This window comes from Cetorhinus maximus, chromosome 13 (assembly GCF_964194155.1).
Source record: "Cetorhinus maximus chromosome 13, sCetMax3.hap1.1, whole genome shotgun sequence".
In the NCBI taxonomy this organism is placed as follows: domain Eukaryota; kingdom Metazoa; phylum Chordata; class Chondrichthyes; order Lamniformes; family Cetorhinidae; genus Cetorhinus; species Cetorhinus maximus.
This window is the reverse complement of record NC_135891.1, coordinates 101,971,578-101,985,957: the sequence shown is the minus strand read 5'-3', so window position 1 is coordinate 101,985,957 and position 14,380 is coordinate 101,971,578. Positions and strand designations below refer to the sequence as shown.

The window sequence follows — 14,380 nt, the reverse complement described above, 5'->3', positions numbered from 1 at the left end:
TGCTCTCCCTTCATAAATTAACGTATTTATTCCAACGTGAGAAAAACTGCAAATTTGCCTTGATTGCCCTTTAATGAGCCACGTCGCTTAACAAACATTTTCCTGTGAGCTAACTTTTGGAAACACATTTCAGCATGGGACCAAACTAAATAACAGTAATTGAAGTGGAAAAATCAGTTACAACTTTCTTACTTATTTACTCGCAACAACTTCATTGAACTTATCCACTAAGAAAACTTTCTAATTTATTTCTCTCATTCACCTATTCATTTTCAACTATTTTTTTCATTAATCTTCACCCACTTTTTACTTCATTCAGGTGATGCCAAGACCTTCAAGGCTTCAGGTTAATTTAGATTGCTCGACAACTGGACGTGGTCTGCGTGCTGCCTAATGAACATTCCTCAAAAGGGCCACTGGAAAACATCACCAAAAGGGTAAATTTGTTAATAAATACTTAGCTGAAAGCTTTTCGTTATTAATTCATGGGATGTGGGCATCGCTGGCTAGGCTTGCATTTATTGCCAATCCCTAATTGCCCATGAGAAGGTGGTGGTGAGCTGCCTTCTTGAACCGCTGCAGTCCGCATGGTGTAGATACAGCCACAGTGCTGTTCGGGAGGGAGGGAGGGAGTTCGTTCCAGGATTTTGACCCAGCGACAGTGAAGGAACAGCGATACATTTCCAAGTCAGGATGGTGAGTGGCTTGGAGGGGAGCTTCCAGGTGGTGGTGTTCCCATGTGTCTGCTGCCCTTGTCCCTCTAGATGGTAGCGGTCATGATTTTGGAAGGTGCTGCCTAAGGAGCCTTGGTGAATTCCTGCAGTGCATCTTGTAGATGGCACATACTGCTGCTACTATGCGTCCATGGCGGAGGGAGTGAATGTTTGTGGATAGGGTGCCAATCAATGCTTTGTCCTGGATGTGGTCATGCTTTTTGAGTGTTGTTGGAGCTGCACTATCCAGGCAAGTGGAGAGTATTCCATCACACTCCTAACCTGTGCCTTGTAGATTATGGGCAGGTCAGGATTATGGGAAGTCAGGAGGTGAGTTACTTGCTGAAAGATTCCTAGCCTCTGACCTACTCTTGTAGCCACAATATTTATATGGCTGGTCCAGTTCAGTTTCTGGTCAATGCTAACACCTCAGGATGTTGATAGTCGGGGAACTCAGCGATGGTAATGCCATTGAATGCCAACGGGCGATGATTAGATTCTCTCTTGATGGGGATGGTCTTTGCCTGGCACTTGTTTGGCACGAATGTTACTTGCCACTTGTCAGCCCAAGGCTCGACATTGTTCAGGTCTTGCTCATTTGGACAGGGACTGCTTCAGTGTCTGAGGAATCGTGAATGATGCTGAACGTTGTGCAATCATCAGTGAACATCCCCACTTCTGACCTTATGATGGAAGGAAGGTCATTGATGAAGCAGCTGAAGATGGTTGGGCCTAGGACACTACCCTGAGGAACTCCTGCAGTGATGTCCTGGAGCTGATATGACTGACCTCCAACAACCACAACCATCTTTCTTTGTGCTGGGTATGACTCCAATCAGTGGAGAGTTTTCCCCCTGATTCCCAAAGCCTTGATGTCAAGGTAAATGACTCTCACCTCACCTCTGGAGTCCAGCTCTTTTATCCATGTTTGAACCAAGGCTGTAATGAGGTCAGTTGCTGAGTGGCTCTGCCAGAACTCAAACTGGGCATCAGTGAGCAGGTTATTGCTAAGCAAGTGCCGCTTGATAGCACTGTTGATGACCCCTTTCATCGCTTTACTGATGATCGAGAGTAGACAGAAGGGGCGATAATTGGCCGGGTTGGATTTGTCCTGCTTTTTGTGTACAGGACATACCTGGGCAATTTTCCACTAGCTGGATAGCTGCCAGTGTTGTACCTGTGCTGGATCAGCTTGGCTATGGGCGCGGCAAGTTCTGGAGTGCAGGTCTTCAGTACAATTGCAGAATATTGTCAGGACCCATAGCCTCTGCAGTATCCAGTGCCTTCAGCCATTTCTTGATATCACGTGGGGTGAACTGAATTGGCTGAAGACTGGCATCTGTGATGATGGGGACCTCCGGAGGAAGCCAAGATGGATCATCCACTCAGCACTCCTGGCTGAAGATTGTTGCAAATGCTTCAGCCTTATCTTTTGCACTGATGTGCCTGGCTTCCTATTATTGAGGATGGGGATATTTGTGGAGCCTCCTCCCCCGGTGAGTTGTTTAATTGTCCACCACCATTCACGACCGAATGTGGCAGGACTGCAGAGCTTGAACTGATGCGCTGGTTGTGGAATCGCTTAGCTCTGTCTATCCCTTGCTGCTCATGCTGTTTGGCATGCAAGTACTCATGTGTTGTAGTTTCACCAGGTTGACACCTCATTTTTAGATATGCCTGGTGCTCCACTTGGCATGCCCTCCTGCATTCTTCATTGAACCAGGATTGATCCCCTGGCTTGATGGTAATGGTAGAATGGGGCATATGTCGGGCCATGTGGTTACAGATTGTGTTTGAGTACAATTCTGCTGCTGCTGATGGCCCACAGTGCCTCATGGTTGCCCAGTCTTGAGTTGCTAGATCTGTCTGAAATCCATCCCATTTAGCATGGTGGTAGCGCCACACAACATGAGTGTACTCATTCCACAAGTGGAATGACTAGGAGTGATTGTATCATCTCCACAGCAGTGTGAAGACACTGCCTTTCCCTCAGCCCCGTCCCAATCTCCAACGCGCTCTGATTGTCTCTCTCGCTCCCAAACACCGGCCTACTTCCCAATCACTTTGCCCTACATGGGATCCATCTTCTTACTTCCCAGAACATGTTTGGGAGTTACTGCTGGGGATGCAGCGGCCTAAAATCTAAAGTTGATTTGCCGGCAAGATGTGTGGGAGTTCCCAGAATGCATCTGCAGCTCACCAGTCTAACTTAAATGAGGCCCCAGGAACTTGCCGCTGCCCCCTCCGCATCCCACCCCAGACCATGCAGGCTTCAGGCCTACCCATTCCAGTGCAGGGCGTGTTTTCAGTGTCCAGTTCTCACTGACAGGCTGACGTGAACAAACTTCTGAGGCAAGATTTTGATACATTATAGATTTTCTTCAACAGCACCTCCCAAACCTGCGATCTCGAGCACCTGGAAGGACAAGGGCAGCAGGCGCATGGGCACAGTATCACCTACAAGTTTCCCTCCCAAGTCACACACCATCTTGACTTGGAAATATATCACCACTCCTTCATTGTTGCTGACTCAAATACCTGGAAATCCTGCCCTATCTGCATCGTAGGTGTGTCTTCATCACAAGGACTGCAGTTTTTCAAGAAGGTGGCTCACCACCACCTTCTTAAGGGCAATTAGGGATGGGCAAAAAATACTGACCTAGCCAGTGACACCAACATCCCATAAATGAATAGAAAAAAAATTAGAGATTCAACGTTGATTTAATTTTTTTCTATTGTTGATGATGTTCCGGTGAAACTGGAGAAATATTACAGAAAATACCCAACACTAAGCGAAAGAGATGCACTGAAGCAAATCTTTGAAAACTCACAAAACTATGATATAGGAAATCACTCAATTTCCAGGCAAAATTTGAGAATGATTTTAACATCTGGAACTTTATTGGATGAAACTTGGCAACAAAAACCTGAAAATGAAGTACCTTAAGACTAATATACAAGCTGAACATTGCCATTTTGAGGGGAGCGTTTAATGTCATCCCATTGAAAATGTAACCATCTGCTCTGTGTGTGCTGAGGGATCACATAACACATGGTAAAAGCCACTAGAGATGCTTTCTGATGTAGTGAAAATTGCTTGCTGCCCTGTGTAAATGAGTGGTTAATGTCACGTTTGTTTTAATATGGCAAGACATCTTTACGATTATGATCCTGGAATAAACCCGTACAGTTAGCACAGATGGCTTTGAGCATAGGAAATTAGGGCTTTGAGGCCTAGCTGGAGCAATACCAACTCCTGTCGCCACTCACCCCCGGTCTGCTGGCAAGAGGACTCATCTCCAAACAGTAAAACTGGCTGCCGCCACATGCAGAAACCTGGATGTGAACTGGAAAATCCCATTCTCCTTTAATATGGATTGGAAAGGTTCACTCTGTTTCTCCCTCCACAGTTTTTTACAGCATTTTCTATTTTTATTTAAGACAACAGGCCCCTTGGCAGACAACAGGACATAACATCTATCTCCTTAACCAAAGAGATTAAAGTGTTGAGAAATGGATTGAGACATAGGGTGAACTAGAGTATGTGAATTCAATGCCATATCAAATACAGAAAGAAAAAATAAACAGAGGAAAAGAAAGATTAGATTAAGGAAGAGAAAAAGAGGCAGAAAGGAAAACTAAGGAAAAAATTGTTTTAAATTTAAAATTTAACATTTTAAAAATCTCCAACAATAATTCACAATCTGAAGCGACTCCATGAGCAGGATTTTCCCTTCGTCGGGTGGGCACAGTGGGTGGACCCGGGAGGCTACCTTCTGTAGGCTGTCTCTGCCTCCAAACTCCCCATCCCTGTTCCATGTGCACCCCAATACTGCCCCTGTTCTCCCCCTCCCCTCCCGTGTTTCCCAACGCCCCCCCAGTCCTACCTCTGTCTCCCCCCCTCCCCACCCATATTACACACCCCGCCCCCCCCCACAGCTGTCTCCCCCCCTCCCCACTGGGCGAAGAGTGGAAAATTCCACCCCTTGTGTTCCCAGAAGAGCAGAATTGCCATTTGAGGGGTTGTTTGGCTTCCAAACTTGTAGACCCTGGCCTACCCCGATCACGTTAGAACCGTTGCCTGCACCTATCCCTGATCACCAATCGCCTCCAGGCCTGACTGCCGGAAACCATTCCCACGAGTTTTTGTTTGGCTTTCTGGGGCTGTGAAGGCCATGTTCGAGGACGCTGCATGTCTTGTTCCTGTTCTTGGGCTGGTGAAGGCCTTTCCATGCAGCGATGGTTGTGTACAGTATGGTGTGCAGGGCATGGTCTGCCTCCTAAAGATTTTGGTCCTGGGGGTTCGAGTCATGGTATTGTGAGGCAGCTGACACAGTCACAATCAGAGGAGGCATCTGTATCCCGTAAGTCGGTAGCTGAAAAGTCATGGGGGGGGTGGTATTGGTGGCCTCTGCAGTGGCGGGGGGTGAGGGGTTGGAGGGGGAGTCCGGGAAAGTCAGGGTGCATGTGGCTACAAGAAGGGGAGGGTCAGTTCAACAAAGGACATGGGGACATCAACATTAAAGGGTTCGGGGGTAGAACAGGAATATCCACATGGTTAATCGTGGGTTCAGGGGTAATGGGGGAGGCTGGCTAGTGATAGGAAGAAGGGGAATTAGGAGGCGGTGGGGATGCAGGAGAATGGGAGGAACTTGGTGGGTGATGGGGGAGGTTGGAAGTTGGTCTCCCAGACAAAGGACAGCAGCGCCATTTTCGAGCTCACCTTACATTGACGCTGTTCGAAAAACAGGCTAGAAAAGAATCGGCTGGGGAAGAGACTCAGGCCGTGTGTAGGGGGGAGGTCACCACAGCAAGTATTGGCCGATTGAAGGGGTACTCTCTAACTGTCCTGCTCAAACCATGGAGAGCTTGGCTCAGCTGAGGGCTGGGCTCGAGGGTCTAATGCACAATGAGTGAGCTTGGCTCCTTTCCTAATGGTGTGCATTCAGGGGACAGTTCATTATGTGAAGTTGCTGCGATGTATATGGTGTTAATTGGCCACTGACCCTCACAAAGGCAGGCCTGCCTCAGCAAAGGTCACCACTTCCTGAGGCAGCTGGCCCTCTGGTTGGACTGGCAGCTCTTGAGGTCGGGCCTGCAATCCCAGTCCTGGCAGCAGCCACTGAACTGGCTGCAGTCCACAAACTTCAGAGGGAAGGCCTGTGGCCGCCCGTCAGTGCCAGCGACACACCTTTTCTGTGGAGGTTGGGCAATCTACCCGGCCGGCAAATTTCAAACCAATATTATTTCAAATCTGGGCTGAGATCCTTTAGACTTTACCACTGTGATCCTATTAATGTCTATAAATAGTAACAAGCTTGCCTCAGTGTTTATTTGCTCGTGTGGTTTTCACAGAATTTGTCACAAAACAGAGAGCTATAAATGTCTCAGATGGGTTTTATAAATGTACCCTTTCAACAGTATGTTCTCTCTAACCTAACAAATACAAAATAAGTAACAGGATGGGTTCACATCCATTATGACTCATGTCGCCACTCTCTGCAACCCACGTATGACTTTAATTACAATAAATTGGCAGAATCCCAAAACTCTGTGGCCACACCCAGTAGTGAATGTGGCCACATGCATCTGCCACTCGGATTCTGCCAACTTCTCAGCTGGTGTAAATGTAGGGATCGCAAAACAAGAAACAAATAGGAATGAAACAGGACCTATTTTAAACAGCGTTTGATTCATGTGCACTATAATCTCATGACGGCATCACTGAATGATAAAGCGCTGCCACTATGAAGAGCGCTCCCATACTATTCCAAACCTGGGGATGCTATCCATCTTACGTCCCGCTTTTGATTTTTTACCTTCTTTCTCTCTTCCAAACATCAACTGCAGCTGGAGGATCATCAACTCGGTGAAAGACACTCTTTGGTCTGCCTGAAACTTGTTGGTCTTCCAGCGCAAAGAGCTGTCCCCGACCGAGTGTTGCAGACTGGCACATTCCAAAGTCCAGGACTACGTGCTGAGGGACCCACTAAAGCTTGGGGCAGCTGCCGCAAAGGCGCAATGGGGAAGGGTCGCTGTCTAAGACCTTTCTGCCACAGTGCACTGAGGGACTGGGAACTGTTTAGAGCCCCTCGGGCTGTACAGCTCACGATGAATGTATGCAAATGATTGTAATATTCATTGTTTGTACTGATGCACCTCGTGATACATGTTGTAAAAGTTGAACCTGATTGTACTTTTGTGATGGTGATTTTGAAATGGTTTGGAATGTTCTTCCAGATATTTTATGAATAAAGTATATTTTTCCAAAAAAAAAAGTACAATTAGCAGACATAAATGAAGGCCTCGATTTTTTTTAGCTGCAGAAGGCAATGGTGCGAGATGCCTGTGAGCTTGTGGCACACCCGGAGAGTTCAGGGACGGGGCAGCCGGGCCGATTTTGCAGGCAGGTCCTCATTTAAATCAAAGATCCAGGAGTCCTACCTGACACCCTGCTGATATTCCACTTGACTGGCGGGCGGGAGCAGGAATCTTTGGCAGCAGGAAGCCGAAGAAGGGGCTCATGCACTGGAATGGTTTCCAGGCCTGGGGAGGTGATTGGTGATCGGGGATAGGTGCGGGCAGCGGTTCTAATGTGATCGGGGTAGGTCGGGGCCTGTGGAGCCCAACAACCCCTCAAATGGCAATCCTGCTCTTCTTGGAACACAAGGGGTGGAATTTTCCGCTCCTGTCAGCGGCAGGAAGAGAGCTGGGCGGGGGCACTAAATTTGGTGTGATGGAAAATGTCAGTTTCCCACTGGCGGGAAATTAGTCTGGAATTTCGCCCTCCTGACTTTGATGGCAGGTTAAAGGCAGGTTGGGTTTCCCACTGTCGGGAACAATATTTGCATTAATTGGCATCTCATGAATGCTCATTAAAGGGCGAACTCAGCAGAATTACATTCCCTTTTTCAAATTAAGTGCCCCGCCAGCGGCCTGTTTCCCGAGTGTATATAAGCGGGATGCACCTGGCGAGCTTCAGTTCATTAGCGACTTCAAGCTACATAGATGTTGATTTTGCCTACCTTTAATAGTGTTGCTGTGAGATTTCGAGTGTCTGTATCACAAGCTGTGCCAAGGCTGGGCACAGGAGGCAATACCACCAGGGAGAGGGGGAGACAGAGGCAGGACTGGGGACTGGGGGCGTTGGGGAACACGGGCGGGGAGTGGGAAGACAGAGGCAGGACTGGGGGGTGTTGGGGAACACGGGCGGGGAGGAGGGGAGACAGAAGCAGGACTAGAGGGTGATCAAGGAACAGAGCGGGGTAATGAAAGACTGTCCTGGGGCAAGGGTTATAAGACTATCCAAGGAAGAGTCCGAGACTGTCTTGGGGCTGAGGCCATCCTGTCGGGGCATATTGAAGACATTGTCCTGGGGCTGTGTGGGCCATGTTAGAAGGCTTTGCATGGCACACATGTCTTGTTCCCCGTCTTGGGCAAGTGAAGGCCTCCCTATGCAGTGACAGTTGTGTACAGTATGGTGTGCAGGGCTTGGTCAGTCACCTAAAGATTTTGGTCCTGGGGGTTCGAGTCATGGTATTGTGAGGCAGCTGACACAGTCACTTTCAGAGGAGGCATCTGTTTTTTGTAAGTCGGTATCGGGGGGTGGTATTGGTGGTCTCTGCAGTGGCGGGGGGTGAGGGGTTGGAGGGGGAGTCCAGGAAAGTCAGGGTGCATGTGGCTATGAGAAGGGGAGGGTCAGTTCAACAAAGGACATGGGGACATCAACATTAAAGGGTTCATGGGTGAGAACAGGAATATCCACATGGTTAATCGTGGGTTCAGGGGTAATGGGGGAGGCTAGCTAGTGATAGGAAGAAGGGGAATTAGGAGGCGGTGGGGATGCAGGAGAATGGGAGGAACTTGGTGGGTGATGGGGAAGGTTGGAAGTTGGTCTCCCAGACAAAGGACAGCAGCGCCATTTTCAAGCTCACCTTACATTGACGCCGTTCAAAAAACAAGCTAGAAAAAATCGGCTGGGGAAGAGACTCAGGCCGTTTGGGGGGAGGTCACCACAGCCAATATTGGCCGATTGAAGGGATACTCTCTAACTGTCCTGCTCAAACCATGGAGAGCTTGGCTCAGCTGAGTGCTGGACTCGAGGGTCTAATGCACAATGAGTGAGCTTGGCTCCTTTCCTAATGCTGTGCATTCAGGGGAAAGTTCATTATGTGAAGTTGCTGTGATGCATGTGTGGTGTAAATTGGCATCTGATCCTTACAAAGGCATGTCAGAATGAATGTAGGGGTCCAAGAATCTTTGTCCACGTCTGCTCTACAAAGACAGCAAGGGCCCTACAAGGCTTCACGTTGTCAGTGCACTGGTCATGGCATTCAAAGCACAATATTTGCAGTCAGGATATAAGTGCAAATACTGGGTATCTATAGTTATTGTCAAGGCCACTGGAGGACAGCCAACACAAGGCTGACTGTGGCTCCTAGGACCTGGGTTTTTTGACCGAATTAAGACCCTTGTTTTGAATGTGCAGTCATATCTGAGGGGAAAGTTCAGCCACCTGTTGTCCCAGGACGATATCATCCTGCAAGGGGTATGCGATATGCAGACTAAGGGAAAGTCAAGGTTTGGAGACTGCATTCCTGTCTTGTATATGGAACTACCACAGGAACTACCACAGGAACTACCATTGTTTGCTCTATTATTCACAGATACAAGGAGGAGTGGAGAATGCAGGCTGCAGGCAATGCTGCCTTCTTGACAGCTTTGATTAGAATGAGGAGAAAAAGGGCCCATCACAATTGGCACAGCCCAGGAAAGACCCTCGCCCTGAGGAACAACAGCCAACGGGGCCCCAGGAAGACCTAGACGCTGATGACAAGGGGCCAAATGCATGAAGACATTTGGCGCGACCAAGAGTCTACGGAAGACGCAGCTCATACATGGAGATCAGTGAAAGACAGTGCCGCAGGTGCCTTTGTTTATCTAGGGATGTGGTAGCTTATATTTGCCATGTTCTCCATGAGGAACACACACTGCATGGGCTTGTAGGGCATCGGATGCTGATAGTTCTGAAGGTTACTGCCACACTGAGCTTCTTTGCCTGTGGATCCTTCCAGGGCTCCACTGGGAACCTTTGCTGTATCTCACAATCGATGACACACAAGTCCATAAGGGAGGTGACATATGTTTCAATAAAACTCACCATTGCGTGCAATTCTGCATGGATGGAGCAAGCCGGGGTTCCAGAGCTGTGGGACCCGCTGCGATTCTCAGGTTTTCTGCAAATGCAGGGTGCCGTCGACTGCACACATGTGACCTTGGGAGCTCCCTGGCAACAGCCTGTCAGATTCATGAATAGAAAAGGATTTCACTCTCTGAATGTGCAGCAGGTTAGTGCTAGCTACCCAGAAAGCTCATACGACTCGTACGTTTTGAGTCACTCCCAGGTGCCAGAGAGATATGAGGGAACTCGATGCTTAGAGGGTTGGCTCCTCGGTGATATGGGGTAATGCAACTTGTTTGTCATTCACAGAGTGCATCTGAGGAGAGGTACACTGCTGCGCATTCAGTCACAATGTCCTTAATAGAGCAGACTATTGGCTTCTTAAAGATGCGTTTCAGATGTTTGGAACACTCAGGCAGGGCTGTCCAATACTCACCGCAGAGAGTGTCCCACATTGTTGCTATTTGCTGCACCCTGCACATAGGAAATGCCTTTGTCCATGTCGCTGATGTGGAAATAAAGGTGATTCACTCTGATGAGATTGAGTTAGGCTTAATGAAAATGAGCGAGAAGATGGGAGATAATTGTGGGGGCTGGGGGAGTTCATGTTGTACACTTGAATGAATGCGGGTCATCGCATCACATCAATTATCCATTCAATTCCTGAGACTTGGAGAGGGATAAATGCGAAATATATGTTTACAATAATGCAGATTATGTCCAGTGAATGAACACTATTGCCACCATTGTGCATTCTAAACTTCCTAATTTTCCTAACTCTAACATCTAGGTGCAGTCCTGACATCTGCAGCAGAAGTGGAGGCAGCCTGCTGACTGCTATGCCCTGTTGCCTGAGATGGCCTTGGCGGGCTTCTCCTGGGGGCCTGATCCCTTGAGGGCCCTGGCCTGCTAAGGGTCTCCTGCTCTGGGCCAGGGGCACCCTCCTTGTCCTGGCCTGTTGGACTTGATGGGGTCACAGGCAGAGGGGATTTGATGCAGCTTGATACCCTTAAAGTATCTGGGCGGATGTCCACAGGTTGTCCTCCCTTTTGGTGCCTGAGGGCCTCTCCCTGACTCCTTAAGGAGAAGGGGCACCTGGAAGGAGGCCGAGGTGCCCCGTCCCTGTCTCGCCTGGTCACTGCTGGAACATACCCCTGGCTAAAGCGATGGTGTGCAGGGCCGAACATAAATCCGGTAAAAACTGTTGGACCTTCCTTCCCAGGGAGACTTCGATACGCTTACATGCCGGAGCTATGACATCAGGACTCTTCCATCCTTCATTCCAGTCTGGTGATGGCAACTCTGACAACTCTGTCTGATGTTCCTCTGCCTGTCTTTGCATCTCCAACACTTCTCTCAGGGCCAATTGCAGAGGCTTATCATCGGACTCTGACTCTGCAAGCACCTGGTAGCACGTGACATCTCTGTGGACTCTAACCCTTAGGCTGTCTGACACCCTTGGAGTGAATAGAAGTTTCACTTACCCTGGCGGAGCCCATCAGGTCATTCATTCATTTCCTGCACTGCAGGGCGGTTCTTTTTTGCGTGGCACAGGCGCTGACCTCCCTGGCGGACCTCCTCCCAGACCGGCATGGTCGGGTGGGAGGACCTCCTGCTCCCATCCCTCGGAAAGAGGACCCCTTGCCTTTCCCGGACTGCCTGGAGGAGGTCCCTAGCTAAGCCTCGCTGAACCGTGGCGCCGAGGGTTTGTTGCACTTGGTCGCCATGGTAATGCAGACGTTCAGTCCACATCTGGCTTGCAGTGAGTGAATGTCTGTGTGGGTGCTGTTTAAATGTGGCGCCAGGACCTTTGACCCCATGAGGTAATGGTGGGATGGATGAATCATTGCCCGTCCCACAATAAGATTCCATGAGTTCCGAGTTGATGCATAATTAAGGAGCTGAAAAGCAGAAAAGCGGGCACGAAAATCCACCCTGCCGCCAGAGGGGAATCACACCGACTCTCCCGCCTGCCACTGCACTTAGTCTCCAAAATGGAAAATTCTGCCCAAAGAGTTCAAACAGAAGCAAATTGCTTAAACTTACACTGGCCTCTTCTGGCCAGTCAGCTCCTGCTCCTGTGATTCTGCTGTCAGGCGTCAGGCAGTGTGGGACTCCACTTGGATTCAAGTTAATATTATGTTGGACGACTGCTGATGTCATCGGGCCACAGTTTCTGAAGGCCCCTGCCTGCCTTGTCTGTGGCTTGATTCATCATCATGAAAACCAGGAACACAGCCGGTTGGAGCGGGGTGCTTGGATTTTCTGAATTCAACTCTTCCTACAAACTATTGTCAATGGGGGGGAGGGTGGTTAAAATCCCAGCCAAAAAAATTTATCACACTACATTTTTAAGTCTACAAAACACAAAGTCAGACACACCCAAAACCCCACCAAACTAAAAACAAAACATATTAATGGTCTCTGGCGATGAAAGCAGAGAGAGTTGAAGGTTAAAATTATCCACCTAAAAGGCTTAACTTTGCTTGCATTATGTAGTTGTGACCTCGAAAACCAAATCATAATTTCATCATAAAAACAGTAAACTAATATTGCTGTCAGTCGGTACATTCTAACCGAGATCAACATTATAATGAAGCACATTTCATTCACTTCTTTCGGTTAAACATAAATTAGTTTTTTGTATTGACGCAGTTTCTGCATTTAGCTTACCTGCTCTGTGACTGGACTCAGTGGTGCTCTATCTGCAGGGGCAGGAACCCTGACAGTTGTGCTATGATTGCACCCAGTGATGCCATCCGGTGCTGATCCCAGCAGGGTATGCAGGGTTAGTGTGAGGACCATCCCATTGCAAGTGGGTCCAACATGACAGATGCATTTCATATGCCCACTAGCTCACAGAGCCTGAAAACCCCAGTGCCTGTTCCTGTCTGGTGGGGTGCCCAACAACCCTCGCCCACCCCCCCCCCGCCTCCATCCACCCAAAGAAATTATTTTCCCACCTCTTCAGTTCCCGAAAGTCCAATTCAAACGAATTTACTCATGAGAATGGGTCCACGAATGAGGAACTTCAGTTACGTAGACAGATTGAAGAAGTTGGGACTGTTCTTCTTGGGGAATGTTGAGAGCAGATTTGATAAAGGTGCTCAAACTCATGAGGGGTCTGGACAGAGTGGATAGGGAAAAATTGGTCTCACTGGTGGAAGAATCGAGAAGGAGAGGACGCAGACTTAATTGGCAAAAGAAGCAACGGCGACTTGAGGAAAAACTTTCAGGCAGCGAGTGGTTAGGATCTGGAATGCACTGCCTGAGGGTGTGGTGGAGGTAGGTTCAATCGAGGCATTCAAGAGGGAATTGGATTATTATCTGAAAAGGAAGATTGTGCAGAGCTATGGGGAGAAGGTGGGGTAGTTGCACAAGGTGAATTGCTCCTTCAGAGAGCCAGCACAGACATGATGGGCCAAATGGCCTCCTTCTGTGCTGTGACCATTTGTCATTCGGTGAAGTGCCCTCCCACTGACCCCAACTTGTAAGGCAGCTGAGAAATATTTCTCTTTAAAAATATGTCCCTCTCATGTGCCCACCTGGAGACTGAAGGTAGGGGGCCATGTTTAGGGCAGGAAAAGGTTCAGCCCTAGGCAATGCTCCCCAAGAAACTCCTAGTGAACTTACAAATTCCAGGGCCTTCCACTGTGTCAGAGTTACTGTGAGATAGCACCAAAAAGCCCAAGCAGATTCAGGGCCATTTTAATCATTTCAATGAGGCAGAGTTGTTGTAAACTCAGTCAAAATCCAAAGGTTGGCCATGAATTACAACTACTCAATCGTAAATCTTAAACATTAGAGTTAGCAATGTTTATTATAAGTATAATACTTTTTAAAAAAAGTTTCATCAAGGAAGTCTTGTTCTAATATCTTATAATCTTTTACACAATGCCGATACCAATTGAAACAAATTTTATAGAGCCTTAGAGCATAAACTTACATAGGAACTGAAGAATGGCTCACAAGCTCCACCCACCACCCTGAAGCAGAGTCGGAGTTGAGCTGACCTGCTCCATGCCAGCCCTCTCAGCAGCCATAATGCGCTGCGGGTGGGCTAAACAGGGCATTGTGGGACTTCTGCCCCTCGCTGGGGAGAAAGTCCCATATTCAAGAGCTGCCAATCAGCAGCTCCATCAGGCCCAGCGGCACCAAGAGAGCATTAGCGGGTACTGCCAGGACTACAACCAGGAAGGAAAAGGAGACCCAATGGATCCCACAGACAGGTAAGTTCGGCATCTTGGGCAGGGAGGGTTTGGGTAGGTAAGGGAGGGGTGTGGAGTGGTTGGGCATGTTTAATGCAGCAGATAGGTAGAAAGAAGGGGGGGTCTCTATTTTAGGAGGGCTGCCCCCATCTGCAAAGGGCAGCCCCTGGAGAAAGTTCCCCCTCTTCCTTCCCGCCCTTTGAAAGTTTTATATTAAAGAACAGGCTGCCGCCATTTTATGGTGCGGGCAGCACATTTTTGCAGTCAGCTGGCTTGGT

The 14,380-nt window shown here is 48.6% G+C and overlaps 1 long non-coding RNA gene across 1 annotated transcript in view; it reads left to right on the top strand.

Annotated features, from left to right (window-relative positions):
* LOC144689241 (uncharacterized) overlaps positions 1-14,380 on the top strand; it is a 39,655-nt gene that overhangs the window by 15,099 nt on the left and 10,176 nt on the right. The window contains exon 3 of the long non-coding RNA XR_013578605.1: positions 320-437. This is a non-coding gene — a long non-coding RNA (uncharacterized LOC144689241). The remainder of the gene's footprint in view (positions 1-319; positions 438-14,380) is intronic.